General features: G+C 46.1%; 1 long non-coding RNA gene across 1 annotated transcript; it reads right to left on the bottom strand.

The window, feature by feature from the left end:
• Window positions 1-7,564: 7,564 nt before the first annotated feature.
• On the bottom strand, window positions 7,565-10,145 carry LOC122202068. Its single transcript, XR_006194444.1, has 4 exons — window positions 10,019-10,145; window positions 9,264-9,347; window positions 8,810-8,973; window positions 7,565-8,297 (listed from the first exon to the last, which is right to left on the bottom strand). It is a non-coding gene; the product is annotated as an uncharacterized LOC122202068 (long non-coding RNA).
• Window positions 10,146-10,991: the final 846 nt, after the last annotated feature.

Here is a 10,991-nt window from a genome sequence, read left to right on the forward strand (position 1 = left end):
GGGTTTCAAGCCCTGAGAGGCTCAATGGTCGGAGGCGGTGGGGGAGGCGGGGAGGCAAGGCTGTTTCTGGGCCCCAGGGAAGCAGGTCGGGCAGCTGGAGGACAATGGTCCTCCTACCCAGGAGCCACTAGGCTGCATCCAGTTCTCAGCTGACTCCCTTATGTTATTAAATATATTAATGTTTATTGGTTTTCTTAATCCAGCAGTAATGAGAATTCGTTTTAGAAAACTTAGAAAATGTAGATAAGCAGAAGGAAGGAAATTTAAATATTCCATATTGTCATCAATTTAGTATGGAGACTTCCAGAGTTTTTCTATAAATGTGTATATATATATTTCTATTTCTATATTAATAATATGGAATATTATTATAATATTATTCAGTATGGAGACTTCCAGAGTTTTTCTATAAATGTGTATATATATATTTCTATTTCTATATTAATAATATGGAATATTATTATAATATTATTCAGTATGGAGACTTCCAGTGTTTTTCTATAAATGTGTATATATATATTTCTATTTCTATATTAATAATATGGAATATTATTATAATATTATTCAGTATGGAGACTTCCAGTGTTTTTCTATAAATGTGTATATATATATTTCTATTTCTATATTAATAATATGGAATATTATTATAATATTATTCAGTATGGAGACTTCCAGTGTTTTTCTATAAATGTGTATATATATATTTCTATTTCTATATTAATAATATGGAATATTATTATAATATTATTCAGTATGGAGACTTCCAGTGTTTTTCTATAAATGTGTATATATATTTCTATTTCTATATTAATAATATGGAATATTATTATAATATTATTCAGTATGGAGACTTCCAGTGTTTTTCTATAAATGTGTATATATATTTCTATTTCTATATTAATAATATGGAATATTATAATATTATTCAGTATGGAGACTTCCAGTGTTTTTCTATAAATGTGTATATATATATTTCTATTTCTATATTAATAATATGGAATATTATTATAATATTATTCAGTATGGAGACTTCCAGTGTTTTTCTATAAATGTGTGTATATATATATTTATATTTATATAAATACACATATATGTATGTATTCTTATACTTTGGATAACATTTATAACTTGCTCGTCATTTAACAGTATATTGTGAATATTGTTCATGTCATTGAATATTTTCCCGCAGCATTTTGAAGTGGATGGACATACCATCATGTATTTAACCAACTTTCTCCTGTTGAACTATTAGGCTTTTCTATCAAAGACAACCCCGTGATGAGGCCCTTGGCATTGTGATTGTCACATGGGTCCACTAGTTTTTCCTTTGGATAATTCTAAAAGGGGACAAAGGGCACGTGTGAGTTAAGACATTTAATAACTTATTATCAAAATACCTCCTATCCCCAGTTTGGGAGAAACTTACCTTCACCTTTCTGACACTTGATATTTAAAAATTTAAAAACCCCCTGCTAAATTGACGAACAGAAGAAAGTCGTATTGGATTTGGTTGCATTTTTTTTGTTTTTTTGAGTATCGGTGAGGTTGTACATGATTATGTGTTTATGAGCCCTTTTGTGAATTGACTCCTTTCCTCTTTACACCACGACATTGGTGTTTTGGGATTGTTACAGCCCTTTGGAACAGGAGGAAAGGATCCGGGTTTTATTAGTCTTTGAAATGTAAACACGCACAAACCCTCCCAGGGTAGTTAATTACCTCCCAAGTCTTGCTCTCATTCCCTCAGCCTCTGACCCGGGCTGCCCCGATGTTCAGAATCACCGCCAGATTCACATGTTCAGAATCACCGACAGATTCACTCCCACCAGGACCGAGTGCAAAGCTTACCAGTTTGGAACTGTGATCTTTTAAATAATAGGAATGGAGAATGAAGTCGGATCAGTAAAACAGGGACTCATGAAAGGCCTTAAAGGCAAGAAATAGCCATCTGCTCTGAACAGACATTTGGGTTGTTTCCAGTTTTTTGTTGTGGCAAATAAACTTGCTATAAATGCTCAGGTATCTGGTGGGCACATACACCTATTTTGCTTGGGGTATTTAGGTAGGACTGATGGGTCAGAGGGCTGGTCTATATTTAGCTTTAGTAGCTAACGTTAAACAGTTTCCAGACGAAACAAAACAAAACAGAAAAACACCTGAACTTACACTCCAATCAAACAGTGGGTGAGAATTTTACATGCTTTAAAGTTTCACTGACTTTTGATATTTTTAGATTTCTAACCTTATTTATAAGGCTTCATATTTCTTTTAATAAGCTCATGTGGTGTCACACGTAATTTATATTTTTACTTTGTTCATTTTCCTTCTTTTTATTTTTTTTAAGGTTGATTTTTGAGACAGAGGGAGCGCGCGCGCACACACACACACACACACACACACACACACACACACACACGCATGAGTGGGGGAGGGGCAGAGAGCGAGGGAGACACAGAATCCGAAGCAGGCTCCAGGCTCTGAGCTGTCAGCACAGAGTCTGATGCGGGGCTTGAACCCATGAGCCGTGAGATCATGACCTGAGCCAAAGTCGGACGCTTAACCGACTGAGCCACCCAGGCGCCCCTACTTTGTCCATTTTCATTTAGTTCAGTTTTAACATAGATTTATAATCTCTCTAATCTACAGAGACATTTTGTAGAACCACCCTACTGTCAAGATTTTATACAACATTTTCTAATAAAAAATTCTGTGTATATTCCCTTTACGATAATTTGCTCCCCTTTATGTACTATCTATAAATCAAGACTGACTTGGGCTCATATCCTGGCCACACAACTAATTGGCTGTGTGACCCTGGGCAAGTTACTTAATCTCTCAGAACTTTGGGTTCCCCACCTGTGGAGTAGGAGTAATAAAACCCGTCTCTTAGGCTTGTTGGGACGATAAACGAGATAGCATATGTAAAGTGTCTAACATGTAATACATACTCAGTAAATATTAGTTTCCTTCTGTGCTGGAGGCAAAGACATCAGGTGCCTCTTAAGGACTCTTGCCTCATTAGTTCACAAAGCTATTAAAAATAGGCATGGCCTTACTTAGCTTCCAACTGTACCTAGCTGGTTGGCAAGAAACCCAAACCATTAAGCATTGCCTTGACTTCACTGCACTCTTGCTTTACCCTGCACCCCAGACGAATCTAAACCCCCTGTGCGACGTTTCTGATCTTGCTTCAGGACAGGAATAACTCGATATAAAACCCGATCTTTTGATGCTCAGAAAGTCATCGGACAAAATAGTGATCTTGCAGCCGTGATTGTGAGAGACTTCCACAGATTTGTGGGTTGGAATACTGTCTCTCTCTCTCTCTCTCTTTCTTTTTGCCACATTTTGTGCACATTCTTTCAGCGCTTGACATTTATATCTATCTTCTAGAGGGGAGGGTGGCTGGCTCCCCAGCTTAGCTAGAACGTTGCCGAGTAGATTGGAAGAGGGGGCCACTCTATATTCTGGAGCCAACTTCATGCCCACTGACTGGAGATCCATCCATCTCTGTCGCCAGGTGAAGGTGCTGGTTCCCAATCCACTTGACCCCCGATCCTACTTATTTGCAAACACTTTAAAAATGGACGGCTATGCAATGGAGGATGAAAAATTCAGGATGCTCAAAAATGATGATGACTGCCAGAAAAAGGGCAGCTTATCTGATGGTAGGCGCCTTGGAAATGCTCAACACTTCCCTTCTTGTGTTGAGCCCTCCCTCCCAGCAGTGCAGGCTAAGAGGGACCGACATCAAGAAGGTGCCGGCTTGCTTAGTAAGAAGTCATTGTCCATCAAGGGTTCAAATACAGACTCAATAGAAAAAAGGAACCCTTTTTCTTCCCAAGGTTAAGCACTGTGCCATTTGGAACAAAGAATCCCCGTGGAGAGAAGGATTTAGTTTCTTTCTGGAAGCCATTTAGGAACATCCAGTACTGTAACTGAAGCCCATTAAATAGTCCCGGATAAGACACATCCTTCTTAGTCTCTTTGGAAGGCATTCCTGGTCTCTGCCATCATGGCTGTCACCTGAGTTTCCAACCCCCGTCTCTCCCCTGAGCTATGGTGTCAGGTCTCTCGTGGCCCCAATCCAGTACTCGTTGGGGCGCCCATGAAAACATCCCAAGATGAATTAATCATCTTACTTCCCCTGCTGGGATTCCTCCTCGTTTCTCTTATTTCCGTGAATGGTACCACCATTTTCTTGGGCAATTCTTCCCACACTGCTCAAAAACAGGTGTGATTTATTGCTTTAGGTGAAGTGTTTCTGTAACGGTACCTGCAGGTGAAGCTCCAATATGCATTCATTTCTTCTTTCACAGCAATAGGATTTTCACCAGGGTTGTCCAGGATCAAGACTCCATTTTTATCTATCTATCTGTCTATTCATTTATTTGTGACCAGCAGTGGATGGGCAGAGAGAGAGGGGGGCAGAAGATCTGAAGCAGGCTCTGTGCTGACAGCAGAGAGCCCGAGGTGGGGCTCGAACCCATGAACCGTGAGATCACGCCCTGACCCGAAATCAGATGTTTAACTGACGGCGCCAGCCAGGCGCCCCTCGATTTTCATTTAGATTCCTTTGGCCCTGGGTGTGGACATACTAAGGTGTGGCCAAAGGGCTGTGCAACGTCGAGGTCATATCCTTAAAGGGAAGGAGAGTGATTTCCTTCTACCCCTTCCTCCATCCTGCTGCCTAGACTATGGAGGGGGTGGAGCAGGCCAGCTGGGAGAACGCCAGGAAGGACACCACCTTAAGGATGACAGAGCGACTGGAAAGGAGAAACCTGGTCTTAGACACAGGAGGCTGCCGTACAAGCCTTGGGCTCTCACATGTGCAAACTATTACGGGAGAGAGAAATCAATGTCTGCTTTAAGTCCCGATTGTTTTTGGTCTCCGTTAGAACGCTTGAAATGTATCCCAATGAAAACAGCCACCAGCGAGGCCCGGTTGCCCCCAGGCTCTGCCTCAGAGCTCAGTCAACTCCTAAGATCCGGCTGATTTGAAGGCAGGATTTGGATGCTAACAATAGTGGCGGCTGGGGGAGCTTTGATGGGAAGTCCCACCATGTTAGTTAGAAATACAGAGGCTCAAAGTCTCCACATCGTCTTTACTTCTCCTTCTGTCTTCTATAGTCACCCGGACCCCGAATCTTTCCTCTTCTGATGTCACTCTTACGCTCCCCGCTCCTTCCTGTCTCCAGTTCTCCAGGGCTTTGGGTTTGGGTGACATTAGGGGCTTCCCAGAATTTTTCTCTTTCTTCTTTCTGTGTTCCCCCTCCTTTCTCTCTCTATATTTTTAAAATGTGTATTTATTTATTTTAAGAGAGGGAGAGACGGAGAGAGATCGGGGGAGGGGCAGAGAGAGAGAGAGAGAGAGAGAGACAGAGACTCCCAAGCAGGCTCCACGCTGTCAGCACAGAGGCCGACGTCCCCTTTCTATATATATATATTTTTTAAAGTTTATTTATTTTTGAGACAGAGAGAAACAGAGCATGAACGGGGGAGGGGCAGAGAGAGAAGGAGACACAGAATCGGAAGCAGGCTCCAGGCTCTGAGCCATCAGCCCAGAGCCCGACGCGGGGCTCGAACTCACGGACCGTGAGATCGTGAACTGAGCTGAAGTCGGACGCTTAACCAACTGAGCCACCCAGGCGCCCCCCCTTTCTATATTTTGATACTAGATTCATCTTTGTAAAATAGTTGTTCCAGTATTTTGATTTCCCTCCATAGATGTCTAATGACCCCTATATTATTTATAAGCTTCTCTGACCTCATCTGCCATCTGCCTTAAGTGAACTTTCCTCACCTACTGGGTTAATGACCACCGTCCTCAGAAACCTGTTTGCTCCATTTCTTCATGACTTTGCTCATAGGGCCTCCTGACTGTGGTGCCTTTTCCTTTTGCTTTTCCTCTCCAAAGTTGGCTCAGTCCCCACAGGGAGGAGGCCATGCCCTGCTCCCTCTGACCTCTGCTTTGTCTGAGGTTCCCATTCCACCTGCAGCTGGTCGTTTAATTATTCTTGGTGTGATGTGTCTCTTGCGAATTCCCCTAGTTCTCAGAGCTGTCAGAACTTTGGGGTTGCCGATGATTCAGAGGTTTTTTACTCCAACTAGATTATAAACTCAAACAGTCTTAATCAGACCCCCTTTCTTCCAAGGTGCCCTCCCCCCACCACTGCTTTGATCGTATTAGAATAAAACGCAAGGTGAAAGTCCACTGGGGGCAATCGAGTTGCCACAGCACTTATTCACTCTGAATGTTTTACGCCTTCACTTTCAGGCCATCTTAGGGCCCCCCTGTGCCCTTTGAAGTAAATCACAACCCTCGCTTCCTGTTTGGAGTTTGGAGGAAAACAGTGCTGTGACGGCTCCCCGTACATAAAGTGAGTAGGAGAGCACCCCGGCCAAGATCACAGGCTCCTGAGTTTCGCCCTTGAGTTGAATCAACAGATGACAGTCTATCCCTGGTCTCCCTGTGTCAGAAACGGAATCCCTCTGACAGAAGCAGCAGGACAGGAAAGGCCACAGAGGCAATCTGGGCGATTTAACTGTGTAAGGGTGGATTTCTTTCTCTAGAAGAGCCTGGCTAAACTCAGGGACGACTTCTAATTCCAACACAGTGGCAACACAGTGGGAGCATAATAAATGCTTACTGGCTGTCTGCCCACTGAAAGAATGGCTCCCGGAACCCTTAGCGGTGGGCTGGAGCTCTGATCTCAGGGACGAAATCACCCACAACTTTCTCTTTTCCTTGTCATATTTGCTTCCTAAAGCCTTTCTCCAATTTCTAGCCAGCCTGGTTTTCATTTCCTGCCTACTTTCTGCTTCTACCTGCTTTGTGTTTCGTGTGCTTGACTATAGCTACCATTTGGAGAGCAAGCTACTGCGGTACCCTCAAAAATAATAAGGCTTTCCAGTGTGCTGTGGTTTTTATATTATTATTATTATATTATTATTATTATTATTTTGCAAGAGGCAGTAGACTTCAAAGGTTTGGACTAGCATTTAAAAGGAGGGTAGGGGCACCTGGGTGGCTCAGTCGGTTAAGCGTCCAACTTTGGCTCAGGTCATGATCTCACAGTCTGCGAGTTCGAGCCCCGTGTCCGGCTCTGCGCTGACAGCTCGGAGCCTGGCGCCTGCTTCGGATTCTGTGTCTCCCCCTCTCTCTGCCCCTCCCCTGCTCGTGCTCTGTCTCTCTCTGTCTCAAAAATAAATAAAAACATTAAAAAGATTTTTTTTTAAATAATAAAAAAAATAATAAAAGTGGGGTGGAAATAATGGGCATTCAGATGCCTCGGGCAACTGGAAAATACCTCTAGCCTAGCAAGATGTAAGTGGTGTGGTAGAATGTGTTTAGAAAATGAACTTACGGTGGCGTCTGGGTGGCTTAGTCGTGAGTTCGAGCCCCGCGTCGGGCTCCGTGCTGACAGCTTGGAGCCTGGGGCCTGCTTTGGAGTCTATGTCTCCCTCTCCCTCTGCCCCTCCTCCATTCTCACTCTGTCTCTCTATCTCAAAAATAAATAAAAACATTAAAAAAGGAAAAAGAAAACGAACTTAGGTACCTTAGTAATTTCGCATTTATTTTGTTGGTGGGAGCAGGTGTTTGCTTTGCAGCTTAGCAATAATACCAGGTGAGGGTGAGTCATAACATCAATAAGGTTTTTTGTTTTTGTTTTTTTTCTAACGTTGGCAATGTTTTTCAGACAAGGGAGCTTCCAAGTCAGCGAAGAGAAAGTCACTGCTCTGCTGTTTATCTGATTGAGCAGAGGGCCTGAGAGCCCCAGGAGCTGGGAGGGAGTACGGTTTGGAGCAGGTTGGGGAGGATGGGGAACTGTAGGACCCACTGTGTGGACAGGAGAGCAGCGTGCGGGGCCCCGGAAGCCCTTGACTGGTCAAAGGGCCTGCGGGGCTGTCGCTGTGATTTAAAGCTCTGAGAATATAAATTAGCAGGAGGTAGATGGAGGGTGGATGGTGTCATTCTGGCCCCGAAAGGCCTTCATAAATCAGTGACAGCGGAGCCCCAGCCAACTCTCTTCCAGCTGGTTGCCGGAGGCCCTCCTTCCCAGTCTGCTCAGACAAGTGGAAAGAAGGGATTCCTGAGTGGGTGGGATGCCGCAGCGTGGCCCGTCCTCCCCCTACCCGGGGGATCCGAGCGCCTGGGTTTTCTCTGGAGCTGTAGGCTTTGACGTCGAAACCTCAGAATCCTTGCTCCAGTGGTCGGATTCAGATGCCGGCCTTGGGAGGGATTTGCCTTTGACAGTGGTGGCGATGACGGAGTCTTTAATGAAACAAATTCTGCCCTGTTGGAGAAACACAACGGAGCTCTCTCCCAACGGTGGACAAGAATGGTCTGTTCCTGCCTTCGAGCCTTTGTGCTTTGTTAACAGAACGTCCCTGGCACATCTGTGCTCCAGCGTGCTGCTAAAAGCTTAGCTCTGTCCTTGCACAATACTGGGGGACGCTGTTGGAAGGTCAGCTTAAGTCCCTCATCTAGAGGTGCAGGGAAGCGCTAAAACCCTGCCAAGATCCCGGGGACGTTTCCAGTTTTAAGGTTTAAGCTCATTCCCCGCAGCCGGCCTCCCACTTCGCGCCAGCCCGCCAACTCCTCCCTCTCGCGAGGGTAGAGTTCTGGGGGTCCAGGGTGTCTTGGGCGTCCGTCTGTAAAGCAAGAGCACCCAGCCAGGGACACCAGGCGCCACGTTCTTTCTCTTTAGTCTCAGTTCTGAGCTCCAGCAGGCTTAGTATTTTACGGAAGAACCAAGTATCGCGCTGAGGTCGGCTGTGGTCACCTCTGCCCCCTGCCCTCACTTACCTCTCCTGGTAAGCAAGTAGGGTGCGACGTCATCTCTTTAGTAGAAAACGGAGTGGGGGGAAACATGACCTCTAAGCGGCTCTTAAGAACAGGGGAATAAGATTCAGATGTCTGTCTGCGCCTCGGCCAATGTGCCTTCTTTTCTTCCCGGGAATGCCACAGCCCTGTAACAAACCATGAGCGGTAACTTCCTATATTGCCGTTGCCCTGGGCTAGGGTTCCGGGCACCCAGGCTTGCCCCCTTTGTCTCTGTGGGCTGCTCCGCTCAGGGGGTGAGGTGATCTTTTCAGGGTGCAGGGGCAGAGTGTCTATTTCTGGGAGGGAAGTGTATGGGGCTCCCTCTTCACTGTGGCCAACGTGAACCACCTTAACTTTCGGACTCACAAATGCTCTGTTGTTTGTTTGCTTGTTACCAGGGATAGAAGAATGAAGGAGCAACAGACAGACCCAATACCTGGAGACACTGTTTCTGTACACACAGGAGGGCAGAACTTACTTGTTACTGAAGCATAAAATCTGTCTCCCACAGGGCTTTTGCCTTAAAAAAAAAAAAAAATGTTTATTTTGAGAGAGAGAGAGAGAGAGAGAGAGAGCAAGTGCGAGCTGGGGAGGGGTCGAGGGAGAGGGAGAATCCCGAACAGGCTCTGCGCTGTCAGCACAAAGCCGATCGCGGGCCCCGATCCAACGAACTGTGAGATCGTGACCTGGGCAGAAATCGAGAATTGGACGCTTCACCAACTAGGCCAGCCAGGCACTTGGGGCTTTTGCTTTATGTATCTGCCCCTGCTCTGCTACTTTCTGGCTGTGTGACCTTGTACGGATTACTTTACGTCTCTGTGCCCCATTTTCCACATCCGATAAAATTAATCATAATATTATCTCATAGGATTGCTGTGAAGACTAAATGAGATAACAACGGGAAAGCTCTTAGAACAGTGGTGGGCACACAGTAAGGGCTCAAACATGTAAACATTTGCCGTAGGTCTATGTATGGCCTTTGTGATTTTTCTTTTAGTCAAGCATCAGCTCTCATTTCTCGTCTTTTCTTTGTGTTTGGATTCAGGCCGTGCGAGCGCAATCTGCCTGCCTTGGAGATCCCTCCATCCGAAAGATCATTTCCATTTTCGGGACGACCCTCTCAGGATTCCTCTGGGAACCCAGCCGCGGGGCACCGCTCCCCGCTTTCCTCTGGGCTCCGGAATGACCTACGCCAAGTACAGAGCAGTCCCCAGCATGGCTGCCGCGTTCCGGTTTCTTTGTCAATGGGAAGCGTCCTCGTTGCCGGTCGCGTTGCCATCCCAACGCCCTTTCTGTGCTCTCGGAGTGGCCAGCAGGGGGAGCTACGCGGCCGTTTCCGAGCCCCAGGCGGGGCTTTGTGACCGGCCAGGGCTTCTCCTAAGGAGTCCTAAGGACAGTACCTGTGGATCTTAACGTTTTAGGGAAGATAGAAACCGTCCTGGGCATGGCACGGAGATTCACTGGGTACTTCTGCAGATAGAACCTTAGGAGACAGCTGGATGTTCTAGCTGTCGAGAGCTTTGCCGTCAGACATCCCTGTGATGAGATTGCTTAGCTACCTTACCTCCAGCGAGTGGCTTAAACTCCTCCAGGCACGGTTTCTTCACACGAAAAACTGGAGAATCCAAGCTGCCCTCAGGGGGATGCTGGAAGAGTCTCTGTGTGGCTAATAGAGATCTCAGCCACGGAGGCATTCGGGGAATGCTAGGTATCATTGCTCAGTGAAGGCTGAGCCAATTTCGAACCCCGACCAGAATTCTCTCTCTCGGCTCTTTTCTCTCTCCTGGCCCGATGGCCTCCTTTTCTCTCCCTTCAGCTCTGCATTCTCTCCCTGCCCTTCCTGCCTGTAGCTGAGGCCTGGAACCCACGCTGTGGACCTCATCCTGGGCGGCGTCTATCCTCCCCGTTCCTGGATACCTGGGTAGGTGTGAGCAGGGCTACTCCAGGGTCTGGGAGCCTGGTGATAGTGGTGGTGGCTGTGATGACAGGCACGGCCCCAGCTGGGCCCGAGGATGTGGGGTTTCTAAGGGTCCAGCCCTCAGCTTCACTTTTTTTTTTAAATTAAATATAATTTATTGTCAAATTGGTTTCCATTTCAACACCCAGTGCTCATCCCCACAGGTTCCCTCCTCAATGGCCGTCACCCACTTTCCCCTCTCCCCCG

This window comes from Panthera leo, chromosome D2, assembly GCF_018350215.1.
Source record: "Panthera leo isolate Ple1 chromosome D2, P.leo_Ple1_pat1.1, whole genome shotgun sequence".
In the NCBI taxonomy this organism is placed as follows: domain Eukaryota; kingdom Metazoa; phylum Chordata; class Mammalia; order Carnivora; family Felidae; genus Panthera; species Panthera leo.